Here is a 19,432-nt window from a genome sequence, read left to right as displayed (position 1 = left end):
CTTCCCTTTTACAATAACCTATGAAACCTTCTCTTAGGATTTCTACCTCTTGCTTAGTAATAACAAATGAACTCTTCCCTTTGAAATTAATTCTCTTTCTCAACCTTCGCATACAAATTTAAATGCTGCTTATTAAAAGTTATTTTCTGATTATTACGACGAAACATAGAATGTGTCGTCGTCGTCGTGGCCCTCAGTCGTTACCTGCAATAACCCAAAACTGTTCCTTACCTTTTTTACTGTTACTGGATCGCTATCTGACTGCTACATCGAACTGCGACATGAATATACTTACTCTGTTTTACTATACTTTATTACCTGCTGGTGGGCTGACATAATAAGTGGCTGTATTTATCACCAAAGCTGACGTTATTCTTTAATAGCAAAGCTGACGTTATTCTTTAATTCATTTGACTGACGTTACGTAATTCATAGTTAAACTTTTTATTGACAACAATAAAATTTTGCAAAGTTTTACGTTGATGGTTTTTGGGATGGATTATAATCAGTAATGCAATATTGCTGGCAAAAATTAATTATGTTCTGAATGAAATTATTTTACAAACGTTCAAATGGAACTTACTTTTTACAATAATCTTACAACAAACATTGCGCAAACATACCTTCAGCAGTCTTGCGTTTCTCAAAAAAGTTAATTCTATAATATTAGTTCCTCTTATGACAGTAGTTAGCTGATGTCTCTATACATCCGTTTATAATCTCTTGTAAATCATAGCTAGTGGCTGGCAGGCACACCGCTCCTCTCAACCTCTCGCTTCAGACCTGCTACCGACTCGCTTCACATCTGGCTTACTACTGGCTTCCTATGAACGCTAAAGTGCGGTCTCTGCTGCCAACAATGCTTTATGGTGCAGACAATCCCTACTACCATTACAAAATGTATCAACGCGCGGTCTTTCCCGATCTTTTCCTCAAATGTATCGATACGCGGTCTCTCCCGCCCTTTTTTTAAGATTATGTCAATGTGCGGTATTTCCTGCCAACAATACTTTGGTGCAGACATTCCCTGCTACCACAATAATTTCAAACATGACAAATATTAATTATTCGTACTTAATCCTATTAATAAAAATATAAACATCTTTCATAAATTGTGGTTTGACAATAGACAATAGAAATATACACGTTTTACAAATGGCATTTTTTTCAAACACAATAATTATACTGAAGTCATCGCGATTCACGATGGTCCCCTGGACATTACATAAGGCGGGACATGATTCAGGGTCTGTGATCACCACAAACGGCAATGCTTGGCCTCAATGTTGGTAAGGAGTTCTTGTGGTAGGGTGTTCCATTTCTCCAGCAGCGCGTAGGACAAGTGTTGGACTGTGGTTGGTGATGTGGACTTGCTGTAATACGTCTACCCCATGCATCCCGCATCTGGTCCATGTGGTAAAGGCTGAGTAATGGATAGGCCAGTCCATTCACCGAATGTCCTCTCGTTCCAAGAGCTCCTTCAACTGTGCAGTTTGAAGCAGTCGCGCGTTATCGTCCATGAAAAAGAAGTAAGACCCGAGTGCACCCCTGAAAAGACTTACAGTGGGAACGAGTACGGTGTTACAATAACGTGGGCCAGTGAGTGTGCCTTGTTTAAAGATTTGGATATCTGTACGCCCGTGCAACATTATGCCTCCCCACACCATAACACGTGGGGCACCAAAACGTTCATGTTCGACAATGCCGTACGTATCGTCATTTGGCGACAGATTGGAATACATAATGCACCGAGGAACATTGTCGAGCAAGCTGATTTTGGTGGTCCAGGTGTTATGGAGTGGGGAGACATAGTGTTGTATGTGCGTACTGATCTCAAAAACTTTTAACGCAGTACACCCAACGAACAACGCTAATGTGACACTGTACACCTTCCCGATGCGCATTCAGGGAGCACTGAGCCCTAACTTCATTTTTATATAAGGTGTACAACTTTGCTTCCGCCGTTTGCCGATAAGTCGAAAGAAACAGATCGCAGACGTTAGGCAGTTAGCTTGGACCTCGGTCAACATAACCCCATTCAAACATTAGTCGATCTGTATCTGCAAAAAAATGGCTCTGAGCACTATGGGACTTAACATCTGAGGTCATCAGTCCCATAGAACTTAGAACTACTTAAACCTAACTAACCTAAGGACATCAAACACATCCATGCCCGAGGCAGGATTCGAATCTGCGACCGTAGCGGTCGCGCAGTTCCAGGCTGAAGCGCCTAGAACCGCTCGGCCAAACTGGCCGGCTTTCTGTCTGCATCATAAAGTTGTTCTTGATTGAAAATGTCAGTTTACGAGCCCAATCTCGTCATTTGCGGGAGGTGTTACTATTTTGTTTCAATATGAAGAAAACAGCGGGTGAGTTTCATCGAATGCTCTCAACTACGTATGGTAAGGGCGCTGTTAGTGAAAGAACGTGTCGTGAGTGGTTTCAACGCTTCAAGGACGGTGATTTTAACGTCGTAGACCGGCATGGTGGTGGAAGAGAGAATGTTTTCGAAGATGCAGAATTGGAGACATTGCAGTGTGAAGACTCACGTCAGACTCAAGAAGAATTGGCACAGTTAGTGGGAGTGACACACAAGCCATTTCGAAACGTATCAAGGCTATGGGCATGATTCAGAAAGAAGGAATTTGGGTCGCGTGTGAGCTGAAACCAAGAGACGTTGAACGACGTTTGTGGGTTTGTGAACAGTTGCTTCAGAGGCAAAAACCGAAGGGATTTCTGTATCGCAATGGGACGTAAACTGGGCCATGCTTCCACGTCGACGACCAAACCGAATATTCACGGCTCCAAGATCATGCTCTGCATTTGGTGGGACCAGCTCGGCGTCGTGTACCATGAGGTGTTAAAACCAAGTGAAACAATCACAGCTGGTCTTTATCGTACGCAATTAATGCATTTCAGCAGAGCATTAAAAGACAAACGGCCACAACACAGCGAGAGGCACGATAAAGTGATTTTGCAGCACGACAAAGCTCGACCACACGTTGCAAAAGAGGTCAAAACGTACTTGGAAACGTTAAAATGGGAAGTCCTACCCCACCCGCCGTATTCTCCAGACATCGCTCCCTCTGACTATCACCTGTTTAGATCAATGGCGCATGGCCTGACTCACCAACACTTCCGACCTCATGAAGAAGTCACAAATTGGATCGATTCGTGGATCGTTTCAAAAGGTGAACAATTTTTTTGACGGGGGATTCGTGCACTGCCCGAAAGATGGAAGAAAGTAGTGGCCAGCAATGGAAAATACTTTGAATGATACACGTGTAACCAGTTTGTTTCATTAAAGCCTCAAATGTTGGGGAAAAAACGGTGGAAGCAAAGTTGTACACCTTGTAGAGGAGAATGCGCGACTACATCGAACTGCGCAGGTGGAGGACCTCTTGGAACGAGGGAATGTACCGTGAATGGACTCGCCCGTCCGTTTCCCCGACTTAATCCTATCCAACACGTGCGTAATGCGTTGGGCAGCACATTCACATGCAGCGACGACCATCCTGCAGTTGTAAATCGCACTGGTGGAAGAAGGGAACGCCCTGCCACAAGAACTGCTTGCCAACTTGGTGGCCAGCACAGGAGCACGTTGCAGACCATGCACTACCGTTCGTGGTAGTAACACACTCGCAGTGACTTCATTCTAATTATTGTCTTTGAATAAAAGTGTGATTTCCGTTCCACTCATTCCGTTTTTCTCTCAGTTACCTTTTGTTCATTACTGAAGCAGGTTTTTCTGTGTATGGTCCAAGTTTCATCGACCTGTGTTACTTGGCAGGGACACATCGTGCGAAACTTGCTCACGGCCTTCAGTTTTATACACAAGTGTATTTAAATAGTATGAGTCCAATCTTTCTAGAGGTCGCTCCGCGCAGTGGCATGAATGCTGTGGGCTTATATTCTTCTGTTGGTTGGATAGGTTTGTGCACACGTTTACCAACTAATTAAGCTTTAATTTTATGTAATTTGTATCCGTTTTTCCTGAATCCATGCTTAAGTGTTTTAATTGAGGTCGCAGGTGAGCATGATGTGAAGTTGTCGGAGCTCTTTATAGTACAAGTGCTCATCACAGAATACCTCTGAGCTAGATGGTGGAAATTGTGCTCGTTTTAATAAAGACCTCTATGTGCTGCCTTTTGTACAGAATGACCCAACTGTCTTTCTAATTTACAATGCACTAGCACATCCAAAAACAGTAGCTTGCCTTCCGTTTTCACTTCCATAAAAAAAACCTTGTTTCACGGATATACGGAACTTATGCGATCCAAGAACTGATATGGTGACGAGATGAAAAACGTGTCGTCCACATAGCTATAACAACAAGTTTGGTGGAGAGGAACAGACTGTAAAGCCCGTTCTTCTAAATCCCATATACAGGGTTTAATTTTAAGTTGACAAACCAGAATAACTCGAAAAATAAGCTTCACACAAAAAAATTTGTAGAATCCAAAGTTGATTATTTTCGGGGGGGACATCTGCTGGTGCTAAAATTAGACCGCCACCACAGCCCCCTGGGCGTGGGCTGGGAGGCAACTTTAAAATTTCAAATGGGAATCCCCATTTTTATTGCAGAATCGGATTCTACATAAAAAAAACTACGTACATTTTGTCTTAAACATTTGTTTTTATTCTTGGTTCAAATGGCTCTGAGCACTATGGGACTTAACTACCGAGATCATCAGTCCCCTAGAACTCAGAACTACTTAAACCTAACCAACCTAAGAACATCACACACATCCATGCCCGAGGCAGGATTCGAACCTGCGACCGTAGCGGTCACGCGGTTCCAAACTGAAGCGCTTAGAACCGCACGGCCACACCGGCCGGCTTTTTATTCTTGATAGTTGGCGCTGTAATTCAAGAAAATCCATGTTCTCATTTTTGCGAGGAAGATAAATTTTGGTTCGCTAAAACTTAAACTCCCCCTTCCTCCCCGTAGGGTGGGGTTTGAGAGAGTTTTACAAATGTTGACCAAAATATTAATTTTTTCCGCAGATTCAGATAAGTTTTGTTTGTTTCGTGATCATGAGGCCACACAACTTTTAATTATCAAGCAAATCGCCTGACTAGCTAACTAACTAACTAACTAACCAAACGGCCTACTTACTAACGAGGGAACTCATTTTTTATTTGTCCGTAACCATTTTCCACGCAAAAATGAGAACATGGATTTTTTTGAATTACAGCGCCAACTACCAAGAATCAAAACAAATGATTAAGACAAAATAGACGTAGTTTTTTATGTAGAATCTGATTCTGCAATAAAAATGGGGTTCCCATTTGAAATTTTAAAGTTGCCTCCCACCCTACCCCCAGGGGCTGGCTAATTTTAGCACCAGCAGATGTCCCCCTCGAAAATAATCAACTTTGGATTCTACACATTTTTTCGTGTTTACCTTTTTTTTTCGAGTTACTCTGGTGTGTCAACTTAAAATTTACACCTTGTATATTATCAGGCGTAAATGCGGAAGTTTGTATTTTATTCTTTTAGGCTGAAACGCCTGGACAGATTTGGAAGAACTCTGGAAAAGCATTGGCTTTTTCCTTGAATTAATACGTGCGTAGTACGATATATTTATTGATTTGAAAAATATAACGTAAAATGTGGAACAATAACTACTCTTACAAAAAGCTATTTACTCTTTGACTTTTGAAGTAGGCCTACATCGCATCTGTGAAAGTGCTTTTGTTGTTTAATATGTCCTATAAAATACGATTAATGAATACGTAATGGATGTAATCCTCGTAGTGTTTAATCCATAGTTCCATACGTAATGAATATAATCCTCATAGTGTTTAATCCATACTTCCATACGTAATTAATATAATCCTTATAGTCTTTAATCCATACTTCCATACAAACCTGTTACATTCTAGCCGCTGAGCGTCAGGAGTATCTTATGACTTCTAAGACGCTTGAAGATTCACTACAATGGTGTCATTTAAATGCAGTACGACAGAGAGACGTCGTGCTTTTTATTGAGGCTGGATCTAATTAGGATATGCGAGCGTATCCTGTGGTAACAGGCACACACCTGAGGGCAGATGACATCATTGCACGTACAAATATTATAAGATTTGCGCTGCACCGAATCAGAAATTGTTTATTTTCTTCTTATATTCTTAGTCGAATTAGTATGTTAGTAACTCGTTCACGCTGAAGTGGCTGGACCGGTTTGGATGAATTTTGGAATTAACACATAGGCTACCTTTTATACTGAAAAAGGACGGCTGATTATTATGTGAATCGGTGGGAAAATTAAGTAAAACAATTATTGATCAAGTACGTGGTGGGGTGACCACCTACACGTCACTCGACACACTGATGACTAGAGACGACGCTACTACGTACCCTGTAGAGTTTCTAAACTTACTAGAGCTGTCGTGGATGCCGTCCCGCAAGTGTTGTCTGAAGGTTGTGTGCCTGTCATACCGATGCGTTCCTAGATGCACGAAGATTGTGGAATAGCACCAAGTTACGCATCACGGAGCTGAGAAGGCATATCGAGCAGACCACCATCATCACCGGCGAAGCCAAACGAGAGACGGTACTGATACCTCAAATTCCATTCATCTCAGAAAACTTACTATTCCACATCAAAGATCACTTTGAAAGTGGCTTTCTCGATCACTATAAATAAGAGTGAAGGGCAAACGTTGAAAGTGGTAGGTATGCATACAATGTGTTTCGCACGGAGAACTCTATGTTGGCTCTACATATACTCAGGGAATAAGAAGTATCGGAGCGTTGTTCACGGAGACGTATTACAGTGGATTTCTGGATCTCCATACACACCAAGACGATGATGATCTATTCCTTGCTTGGCATATCGCAGACAGTTGGTAATTTATTTACTGCCTTTCCTGGTGCATTTTGTAATTCGCTACTCGGTCGCGTAACAATTTTTTTCCTTAAGGAAACGGTGAGTTGTGAACCACATGTATTCTGTCAGCTTCTCTCACTGTCTCAAAACATGATGGCTGTTTAGAATTCCGTACTTAATTCGGTAAAAACTGAGCCCCTTACAAGATCACTTTGCTGTCGATCTGTCCTTCTGCCTGTCTGTCCGACTGCTAAAAACCCTTTTTCTCAGGAAATTTACGTCACATGCTGAGGTGTAAGGTGTCTTTGTGCTGTAAAACATTGAAGGCAATACAATCAAAAGATACAGCCATTTATGTCATATATTTTAATACTCTCAAACTCACTCATCAAAACCTGTAGGGTATTCCCCGGTAGCCGAGAATCAAATGGTTCAAATGGCTCTGAGCACTATGGGACTTAACATCTGAGGTCATCAGTCCCCTAGAACTTAGAACTACTTAAAACTAACTAACGTAAGGACATCACACACATCCATGCCCGAGGCAGGATTCGAACCTGCGACCTTAGCGGTCGCGCGGTTCCAGACTGAAGCGCCTAGAACCGCTCGTCCACACTGGCCGGCTAGCCGAGAATCACGAACTTCGGCAAAATGGAATCTTTCACAGTACAACCAAAGGAAAAAAAATCCGAGAACTGTAAATTTATAATTACGTTACACGAGAAAAATTTTTTGTCATTTGTTATCAGAATGACTGTCTGTCCGCCCGTCTGTGAAGAACCCTTTCTGTCAGGAACGGATAGACGTACAAGGACTGGAACTTTATTAGTGACAACTATTTATTTACAGCTCGTACAAAATAGATAGGTGTTTCAAAGTTTTACTGACCCTCAAAGTAGTCATCAGCATTGTGTATAACCCGTTGCCAGCGATGTGGAAGTCGTAGGATACTCTTAGCAGTGCCAGTTGTGTTGACAGTTCGAGCGGCGCGGTCTATTGCCCGGCAAATTTGTAGCAGCTCTGAAGTGCATGACGTGAAGTGTTTCCTTCAGTTTAGAAATCGAGTTGAACTCACGAGGGCTTAAGTCTGGGGAGAGCAGTAGATGGTATAGCACTTAGCAACCCCATCAGTCAAACAAATTAGTAACAGCTAGCACTGTACGTGCTTGAGCATTGTGCTGCAAAATGATCTTCAGGTCCAGCAGAAACTGTCATCACTTCTGTCTCTAAGCTGGTCGTAGGTTGTGTTCCAAAAATGAACAGCATAGAGATAGAAGTGATGACACTTTCTGCAGGACCTGACCATCATTTTGCAGAACAATGCTGAAGCACGAACAGTGCAAGCTGTTACTGATTTGTTTGGCTGATGGGGCTGCTAAGTGCTATACAATCTACTGCACTCCCCAGACTTAAGTCCTCGTGAGTTCAACTCGATTTCTAAACTGAAGGAAGGTTTCACAGTAAAAGTAATGGAAAAAACCGAAAATTGTTAGTTGATGATGATATCACACGAAAAAAAAAATTTCTTTTGTCATTTACTATTCGGCGTCACACTTGAAATTTAAAAAAATCAGTAGTTCTGCATTTAGGCTGAGTGATCAGCAATGGTAAAAGCCAAACATCAGGGACGGAATGACTTTATTGCCCATATGAGTATGTATGTGAAACAAACAGTCGCACATCTGCGAATATTTGTTTCATATACATCTTGAAACGCCATATCTACATGCAGTAATCGTTCCTGGATATCTGTTACCAGATAAATTCCGAACGCGTCATATGAGCAATAAAGTCATTCCTTACCAGATGTTTGACTTTTAACTTTGCGACCGAGTCAGCCTGAGTAGAGAACTGCTGGTTACTATAATAATGGTCGCTTGCATCCTGCATGACTTTGTCACTTTTTATTATTCAAATTAAAACATTCTCCAAAACCTTGGAATCCGTGGGACGTACATCTTGCCAGTATCAACGTCGATAAGAGGCAAAAATGGTCAAAGTTATCGATTCCCGGAATTGGTGAACTGTCTAAATACATAATTAAGTTTGTACGGAACACTAAGTGCGCGGTTTGCAGGGCCGCAAATGATTAGCGCCTCAGTTCCTCCAAGAAATAGCTTTTGTCATGGCGCATACGCATGGATAGTAAGTTTCGGCATTAACTTTTCTTTAAAAATAACTGCTTAACCGCGGGGAACACCGCCAGGCGCTGTTAGTCTTTGATAATCTACAGTTGGTGATAGTGGAGAATCGGTAAGCGTACCACCGGTCGTTTCACAATATTTCTCACTGTACAGAAAGAAAATGGTCGCCGACCGCGGTGGTCTCGCGGTTAAGGCACTCAATCCGGAACCGCGCGACTGCTACGGTCGCAGGTTCGAATCCTGCCTCGGGCATGGATGTGTGTGATGTCCTTAGGTTAGTTAGGTTTAAGTAGTTCTAAGTTCTAGGGGACTGATGACCTCAGGAGTTAAGTCCCATGGTGCTCAGAGCCATTTGAACCATTTTGAAAGAAAATGGTCGTCAAGACGGTAACTGCCCAGTAACACGCCAACCTAAGCGACGTAATCGCAAGGCAAATAAGTGTGAACTGCTCACGTTGGAACACGAGGCGACCACGAAAGCAGGGGATCAACGGGCATTTGTATGATAAGCGAGTACAGGACTGCAATCAAGAATGCACAACCCACTTGGAACTATAAACGTGTCCCCGGGCAGAGCATTAATGAGTCAACGCTGCTGCTCTAAACAGCTGCGTTAGAAGGCTGGAAGGAATGCATAAGATGCACTGCACCTCTACGCGTAATGCACCGAGGTAACAAAAGTCATGGTGTACCTCCTAATATAGTGGCGGGTCTCGTTTTGCCCGGAGTAGTGCAACAACTCGACGTGAATGGACACAACGAGTCGTTGAAAGCCTCTGTAGAAATATTGGCCCGTGCTGCCCCTATAGACTTCCATAACTGCGAAAGTGTTGCCTGTGCAGGATTTTCTGCACAAACTGACATCTCGATTATGTCCCGTAAATAATCGATGGGATACTAGTCGGGCTATCTGGGTGGCCAAACGATTCGAACCTCTTTCGAATTGTCTAGAATGTTCTTCAAACCAACCGCGAACAACTGTGGCCCGGTGACACGGTGCAGTGGCATTCATAAAAATTACACTGTTGTTGTTTGGGAAGATGAGGTTCAAGAATGACTGCACATGGCCTCCAAGTAGCCGAACAAAACCACTTCCAGTCAATGTTCGCTTCATCTACATCTACATCTACATGGTTACTCTGCAATTGACACTAAAGTGCCTGACAGAGGGTTCATCGAACCATTTTCATACTACTTCTCTACCATTCCACTCCCGAATGGCGCGTGGGAAAAAGGAACACCTAAATCTTTCCGTTCGAGTTCTGATTTCTCTTATTTTATTGTGATGATCATTTCTCCCCACATAGGTGGGTGTCAACAAAATATTTTGGCATTCGGAAGAGAAAGTTGGTGATTGAAACTTCGTAAACAGTTCTCGCCGCAAAGAAGACCGCCTTGGTTTCAGTGACTGCCACCCCAACTCGCGTATCATATCAGTGACACTCTCACCCCTACTGCGCGATAATATGAAACGAGCTGCCCTCCTTTGGACTTTTTCAATGTCCTCCGTCAGTCCCACCTAGTAAGGATCCTATAAAGCGCAGCAATATTCCAGCAGAGGACGGACAAGTGCAATGTATGCTGTCTCTGTAGTGGGTTTGTCGCATCTTCTAAGTGATCTGCCAACAAAGCACAGTCTTCGTTTCGCCTTCCCCTCAATATTATCTATGTGGTCTTTCCAATTTAAGTCGCTCGTAATTGTAATTCCTCGGTATTTAGTCGAATTGACAGCCCTTAGACTTGTGCGATTTATCGTATACCCAAAATTTATCGGATTTCTTTTAGTATCCATGTGGATGGATGACCTAGAATTTATCTTTGTTTAGTGCTAATTGCCAATTTTCGAACCATACAGAAATTCTCTCTAGATCATTTTGTAATTGGAATTGTTCGTCTGATGATTTTACTAGACGGTAAATTAAAGCATCATCTGCAAACAATCTAAGGAGGCTGCTCAGATTATCACCTAGATCATTTATGTAAATCAGGAACAGCAGAGGGCCTGTGACACTACCTTTCGGAACGTCAGATATCACTTCTGTTCTACTCGATGATTTACCGTCCATCACTACGAACTGTCACCTCTCTGATAGGAAATCACGAGTCCAGTCACACAACTGAGACGATACTCCATATGCACCTAATTTGATTAATAGTGGCTTTTGAGGAACGGTATCAAAAGCCTTCTGGAAATCTACGAATATGGAATCGATCTGAGATCCATTGTCGATATCACTCATTACTTCATGGGAATAAAGAGCTAACTGTGTTGCACAAGAACGATATTTTCTGAATCCGTGTTGGTTATGTATCAAGGTGATCCATAATGTTCGAGTACAATATATGCTCCAAAATCCTACTTCAAATTGAGGTCAGTGATATGGGTTTGTAATTCAATGGGTTACTCCTATTTCCATTCTTGAATAAATGTGTGGCCTGTGCTACTTTCCAGTCTTTAGGAACAGGCCTTTCGTCAAGTAAGCAGTTGTATATGATTTGCTAAGAAAGGCGCTATTGTGTCTGCATACTCTGAGAGGAACCTGATTGGTATACCATCTGGACCAGAAGACTTGCCTTTCTTAAGTGATTTGAGTTGTTTCACAACACCTAAGATATCTACTTTTGCCGGCCGGAGTCGCCGAGCGGTTCTGGGCGCTACAGTCTAGAACGGCGCGACCGCTACGGTCGCAGGTTCGAATCCTGCCTCGGGCATGGATGTGTGTGATGTCCTTAGGTTAGTTAGGTTTAAGTAGTTCTAAGTTCTAGGGGACTGATGACCTCAGAAGCTAACTCCCATTGTGCTCAGAGCCAACTGAAATTGAATATCTACTTTTATGTCACCCATGCTAACATCTGTTCTGGTTTAGAATTCAGGAATATTTACTTCGCCTTCTTTCGTGAAGGAATTACGGAAAACTTGGACCAGAAGGCCCAGTCCATTCCATGTAAACGAAGCCTCACCAATACACTGATTTCGTGAGGTCTACGCCACGCTCGAACCCTACTATCAGCTCTTACCATCTGAAATCGGGACTCATCTGACCAGGCCACTGTTTTCCAGTCGTCTATGATCCAACCGATTTGGTCACGAGCCCAGTAGAGGCGCTGCAGGCGATGTCGTGCTGATGAATAAGTCACTCATATCGGTCGTAGCCCTTTAACGCCAAGTTTCTCATCACTGTGCTACGTGCTACGCCCCACATTAATTTCTGGGGTTATTTAAAACAGTGTTGCTTGTCTTTTAGAACTGACAACTCCACGCAAACTCCGGTTCTCTCGGTCGTTACGTGAAGGCCGTCGGCCACTGCGTTGTCCGTGGTGAGAGGTAAAACCTGAAGTTTTGTATTCTCGCCACACTCTTGACACTGTGGATCTCGGAATATTGAATTCCCTAACGATTTCCTGGAATGTCCCATGCTTCTGGCTCCAACTGCCACTCCTCATTCAAAGTCTGTTAATTCCCTTCGTGCGTCAATAATTACGTCAGAAACCTTTCACCATTGATTACTTGAGTACAAATGACAGCTCTTCCAGTGTACTTCCCTTTTATACCTTGTGCACGCGAAACTATCGTCATCTGTATATGTGCTTATCGCTATCCCACGACTTTTCCAGGTCAGTGTATGTTGCGAGACGGCACTCTAAAGCTGCCTATTACAGTTATTGGTACTGATTTGTTTGATGATCCGTACGTTGGACGGGGACGTTAACACCGCCGTAATTTGTTTCTCGCGCTGCACACCGTAAAGACTGCATGGATTCTGGCCTGGCCGCTATTACACCCGTAGTTGAACTTTGGCGGTCAAGCAACTTGCTGTATGTACTGTGTGGTAGTGCACCGCTGTAAACATGATGATTCAGCAAAACTTCACAGATGCTCAGGGAATTTTCTGCTGAGTTTTTTGGGACAGAAAATATTTGGACTTTTTGCCACACTGTCTCGTTTCGTTTCATGTGACATCGCTCATTTATTACCGTTCTGCCTTCTTAGCGGAGGTCACAACTGTAATTACTGAACCTGTCAACACAACCCCATCTGCTTTGATCCATGAAATTATTAAAATAGTGGACATAAACCACTCACGGAAATCGAAAATGCTTACACTCGCCCCCAGAAGCTAACGAATCTGGTTTCTTGAGAGTAACTATACTTCTTATTCTCTTGAAATCAGATTCGTTAACTTCGTCAACCACATTGTCGGCTTCCAACGTCACGCGCAATATCATTACATCACGGGTCAAAATCGACCACTAGTACTTGTATTTGTCGCAACAGTTAAAGAAAAGTGTTAGAGTAAAATTTATGTTAAAATTGATACTCAAATCAATCACTTTAGTTTCAGCCAGAGAATACACAAATCTTCGAACATCACAAAGACCGTTACTGTTTTGTCACGTTCGTTTTCATCCGTCCTCGAAACTTTCATGACCGCCACCTCATCCCCTCCTCTCCCCAGCACTCGGCAGCAAGTTGTATGCAGTGGAGTAGGCACAGTGTGACCTCGTGACGACATAAGGGTAATTTACAATAGAACTCCAATACAATCGCCAAATACGATAAAGTATCCTAATTACCTAAAATAACGAAAATTCTGTTAACTGTGTTAGTATTACTGGCTTCCAAAAATTCGTTGAAGGACTGACTCACCAGTCTCATCACTAAAATTCATCTGAAGCTATATATCATTTGCCATGGAATTTTGGAACTAGTAGACAATATATCTCTCTATAATTAACTAAAAACCAGCAGTTGTTTATAAAATATATTTAACGAATTAGTAATTCGTGTTTGTTGAACATGAGTTTTACCTTGAATACATCCCGCAAATCCCGAAAACGAAAAATAAGTTGATTGTTAAATATAAATAACGAATTACGAATTCATGTCAGTTGTACATGAGTTTTACCTTAAATACTATCCCGCAAGCCCTGAAGACGCAAAATAAAATCAGGTCCTGTTACACATTCCAGCTGCTTACTGTCACCAGCACATAGCTGCACTACAGCAAAACGAGAGTAGTTCGAACTTTGTACCACAATTTCCTACTGTCACCAATAGATGGCTGCACTGTACAAAACGTGTGTCTAACAGACGGCTGGACTATAGATAACAGTGTCTGCACTGGTAAAAATGATAACTGTTCCTTTCTAAGAACAACACTTGGTTTAAGGTGCAACGGAGTCCTAAATTAATTACTTTACACATCCATGGTGCTTCTCAAATAGCACGATATTCTTTCCAACCATTCTCCATATCAATCTGACTGACTGGTGATCCAGTCCTTAAACAAATTATTGAAAGTCAGTAATAGGAGCACAGTTGACAAAATTTTCGGTATTTTAGGCAATCCATATGCTTTATCGAAGTTGGCGTTATATATTAAATTATTCTTGTGACGTCACCAGATCACAGCTTCTCTAGTGCACTGCATGCGATTGGAGTGGGGCGGGGAGGGGGGGGGGGGCTCCCTCTTCCCTTTCATGCCCCTAGCAAGTGACCGGATGCGGTTCCGTGTACGGCCTTGAAGATAAGGATTTACTAATGGTGCCATTAGAGAATGTAGTCCATCACTCTATGTTTAGTCAATCCAGAAGCTGCAGTGACACATTACTTGCGTGCATTGCACATTACTGTCGTACCGGCTTAATGGCACCATCACACTGCGACGTGCTTCTCTGAAATACCGTTCACAAAGAAAAAACGTTACGGAATTTTGCCGCCATTATTTACTTCCTTGCATCTTGCCGCTGGGTCACATTGCCGCTGCGCACACTGCTTTTTCTTGTCGCCAGAACTGTCAGAGGCAAACCTCTGCCGGGTGTCGGACACAGCGTAATTTGCGAAGCCCTACGTTCACAGGCCGTTAGCCGCAGTGGGTTATGCAAGGCAAAAACTTGCCAGATGTGACGACTGTTTAGAGAACAGTACAAAAATTGAACTTCTTCTTGGAAACGCTCATTGTTTCTTTTTTCCTCAAACATTGCGAGTTGTCGCTGTTTTTGCTTGCATTACTTCATCTCTTGTTGGAAAATATGTAAAAAATCCAAAAATCACGATAAGATATGTAGTTGCAGCTCACCAACTGTAGGAGTTTCCTCCGAAATTTCAAATTATAAATTTAAGACACTTTGAAAGTTAAATGTAGCTTCAGTGCGTTCACCTTCCTTTCGTTTCAACTATGACATGGCTTACGTGAAAGCTTTGGGTTCGGTATTCCTGTTCGTCCTGGCATTTATTTCAATTTTTTTCCCTAGTTCTCGTGATCCTGAAGTATGTCCACGAATTTAGATATGTTCGTTTAGCCGTATTGATAACCACTTTTTTTGTTTCGTGTTATGCTATGTTTTAAGAGCTGCTAATGAAAATTCGCCGTTTGGATTTCATTCTGTCCATTATGCTCTACTGGAGTGTACAAATTATCTTCAAATTGCTAGGCAGCCATGGCAGAAAAATTTGGGGAGCAATTTTTGTTGGAATAATAGTTTCCTAGGTGTTTCAATCTATCAAGGTAAAACGTTTTCGTAACAATTGTTTTTCGAGTATAAATCTTCTAACAACGGATACTTCTAAAAAGTGCTGAAGTATTGGACTACTTAAAAAAAAACATAGAGTCCATCAACTGAATTTGCCTATGGAAGAAAAGATCGTTACGACGCTTGATGCATATTCGAGAAAGATACTGCAGCTCTCTGTACCAATAAACGAAGGGGGAATAATACGAGGGAGATTCTGGACGTTTTTGTAATGGTTCTGAGAACAAACTGGGTTGGTTTTACACCCTAAGCACAAAAGAAAAGATGCACCACGAAGGATTATTGGTAGATATCACGTACATGTGTAGACAAACACACCATTACAGTTTCAGAAAAAGTGGATAATTTATTCAAGAGAAAGAGTTTCGAAATTTGGGCAAGTCAGTAACGCTTTGGTCCACCTCTGGCCTTTCTGCGAGTAGTATTTCAGCTTGGTTTTGATTGACAGAGTTGTTCGATGTTCTCCTGAGGGATATCGCACCAAATTCTGTCCAATCGGAGCGATAGATCAAGAAAATCCCGCGCTAATTGGAGGGCCCTGCCCATGATGCTCCACACATTCTCAGTTGGGGAAACATCCGGCCAGCTTGTTCACCAAGGTAGGGTTTGGAAAGGGGGAAGACAAGCGGTATAAACTCTCGCCGTGTCCGGCGGACATTATGTTGCTGGATGGCTTGCCATGAAGGGCAACAAAACGGGGCGTAAAATTTCGTCGACGTACCGCCGCGCAGTAAGGGTGCAGTGGATGACGACCAAAGGAATTCAGCTACGAAATGGAAGGCCACCCCAGACCGTCACTCATGGTTGTCGGGCCTTAAGGCGCGCGACAGTCAACTTGAAATCCCACCGCTTCTGAGGCGTCTCCAGGCACGCGTCTGGCCTGGAATCTCACTGACGGGAATAGAATTGTCTTCATTGATGCACCCTGCTCCGAATAGAGCCCCGGTAACCAGCAAGATAATGGCTGCCTGCACACGGTGAGAGTTTCTACTGCTTGTTTTCTTGCTTGCCAAACGCTGCCTGGGCCAGCAAGATCGCCGGATCTCTCCCCAGGCGCTATTTCTGATGAAAATATTGCTGTTTGAAGAAGATCGACGTACACCTTACGAATTTATTCCGACGGCATTGAGCGTTGATAAGAGTCGAATCTTAAACATTTTATTTCAACAGTTAGACATGAGAAAGCCTTCCAGAATAAGATTCTCACTCTGCAGCGGGGTGTGCGCTGATATGAAACTTCCTGGCAGATTAAAACTGTGTGCCAGACCGAGACTCGAACTCGGGACCTTTGCCTTTCACGGGCAAGTGCTCTACCGACTGAGCTACCTAGCACGACTCACACCCCGTCCTCACAGCTTCACTTCTGCCGGTACCTCGTGTCCTACCTTCCCAACTGTGAGGACGGGGCGTGAGTCGTGCTGAGTAGCTAAGTCGGTAGAGCACTTGCCCGCGAAAGGCAAAGGTCCCGAGTTCGAGTTTCGATCCAGCACACAGTTTTAATCTTTCAGGAAGTTTCATGAGAAAGCCTTGACAATGGATTCCACACAAACTGACTCCAGATCGAAAACAATAACGCATTGATTTGTGCAGAAAGACTGGAAGAATTCTAACACGCCACTTCAAATATTGTTTCCAACACTACTACTTGGATTTATTATTATGATCCTGACAAGAGAAGTCAGACGGTACAATGCCCTAAGTCTGCAAAAGTCCGACGAACTCGTAATATTGGTAAGAAGAAGGTTGCTAGCATTTTCTAAAATGGTCTATATTACCACCTTTTCATTAGATGACCGTTACTGCCTATTGGGACATAGCCGGCCGCTGTGGCAGAGCGGTTCTAGGCGCTTCAGGCTGTTACCGCGCGACCGCTACGGTCGCAGGTTCGAATCCTGCCTCTGGCATGGGTGTGTGTGATGTCCTTAGGTTAGTTAGGTTTAAGTAGTTTTAAGTTCTAGGGGACTGATGACCTCAGATGTTAAGTCCCATAGTGCTCAGAGCCAGTTTTGATTGGGGCATAAATGTCTGTTTACCGCAAATTTTTGACAAATTTCGTGGAAAACGCCCAAAAGGAAAAATAGTCTTACATCATGGCAATGCATCGTCGTTTACAGCAAAACTAACAACAGAGTGTCTGGTTGCCCTAAAGATCAGCGCCTTGGACACACCGCCGTACAGCCCTGACCTGACGTCTTGTGATTTCTTTTTGCTTCCAAAAATTAAAGATAAAATGCGTGGACTTACTTTCCATCAGATGAAGCAGTGGTACTTGGTTTCTAAAGTGCTTCAGGAAGCATTGTTTGAAGGACTGGTTTCATCGAATTCAAATATATGTTGATGTTAAAGGGAAATATTTTGAAAAACAATAATATCATTTAAAATATTTTAATACTAATCCTCGTTTGATTTTCTAGAAATCTTCAGTGCCGGCTTGCTAGTGCAGAAGTTCAGGACCGTCGAAGTCAAGTACTAATTAATTTAATTTAATTTGTGCCAAGTTCCGTGGGACCAAACTGCTGAGGTCATCGGTCCCTAGGCTTACAAACTACTTAACCTAACTTAAACTAACTTACGCTAAGTACAATACACACATCCATGCCCAAGGGAGGACTCGAATCTCCGACGGGGAGAGCCGCAGAGCTACCCCGCGCGTCGGAGTAAAGTAGTAAAAGTATCGTTACAGAGTTCGTCTGTAACGACTAAGGTGATGAAAACACTACAGCAGAATGTTTTGAACTAGCTTACAACTCTAGCTCTTCCTACTGAAACGCTGATGACAAACGACGCGATGACAATTGAAAATTGTGCCGGGCTGAGACTCAAACTCTGATGTTCTTCTTATCTTGCTAAACTATTTTTAAGACATTCATTTCATGCTGATTAACTATTGGAAACGTTGTATGTGAAGAAGTTTATTACAGTTACGTTCTCTTTTCTGTAACAATCAGTCACTATCAAAAATCAACTCTATAATCGTAGGATAGTAAATCAGATACGTTACTAAATTATTCACTTGTGTTGCCATATGGCCGGCCGGAGTGGCCGTGCGGTTCTAGGCGCTACAGTCTGGAGCCGAGCGACCGCTACGGTCGCAGGCTCGAATCCTGCCTCGGGCATGGATGTGTGTGATGTCCTTAGGTTAGTTAGGTTTAATTAGTTCTAAGTTCTAGGCGACTGATGACCTCAGAAGTTAAGTCGCGTAGTGCTCAGAGCCATTTGAACCATTTTTTGCCATATTGTCTGTAGTTGCTTTACAACTCCCACGCTATTTTTGTTCCATCGTTAAAACTACAAGAAAATACGTGTTTTTCTCACTAGACGAGTTTCGATTTATTGAAGTAAATCATCATCAGTGGTCTGTAATTGAAGATATTTACAATTTAATTTGTTTTCTAGATCGAAAAACAGTTCGTTAACGAATTGTTGATTTTTACTTTGCGAATTGTTTTTAGATCTAGAAACCAAAACAAACTGTAAATATCTTTAATTACAGACCACTGATGATGCTTTACTGCAATAAAGCGAAACACTTCTGGTGAGAAAAACACGCATTTTCTTGTCGTTTTAACGACGGTACAAGGTATGCCTTCCGGCTGACCTAAGATTTCGTTGTCACTGAATGGGCTGCCAGAGGTTCTTCCGCTAAAACTATTTCATTTCATTGCATCTTCACTGATGTTATCCCCATCGATCTAGTCATTTCATTTCTGTGCACTTAATTCATTTCATAAATGGCTGCTTTTTGGTCACTGCAAGTCCTCACGCACTGTATTCGCACTGTGGTGAAATAAAAAACAATTTTGAAACTGTATGCGTATATTTAGACCACTGATAGATCGAAAAGTGTTTCGTATTTCGCAGCAGAAAAACACGCAGCAGCTGCCATGAAAAGCGGATGAAACTCTTGCCAAAAATATA

General features: G+C 42.6%; 1 protein-coding gene and 1 non-coding gene across 2 annotated transcripts in view; one reads left to right on the top strand and one right to left on the bottom strand.

Annotated features, from left to right (window-relative positions):
* Window positions 1-19,432, top strand: part of LOC124623176 — a 360,877-nt gene that overhangs the window by 13,543 nt on the left and 327,902 nt on the right. The window lies entirely within an intron of this gene.
* Trnas-uga lies at window positions 16,773-16,846 on the bottom strand. Its single transcript has one exon. It is a non-coding gene; the product is annotated as a tRNA-Ser (tRNA).

This window comes from Schistocerca americana, chromosome 7, assembly GCF_021461395.2.
Source record: "Schistocerca americana isolate TAMUIC-IGC-003095 chromosome 7, iqSchAmer2.1, whole genome shotgun sequence".
Classification (NCBI taxonomy): domain Eukaryota; kingdom Metazoa; phylum Arthropoda; class Insecta; order Orthoptera; family Acrididae; genus Schistocerca; species Schistocerca americana.
The sequence above is the reverse complement of the archived record's forward strand: the minus strand, read 5'-3'. Positions and strand labels throughout refer to the sequence as shown.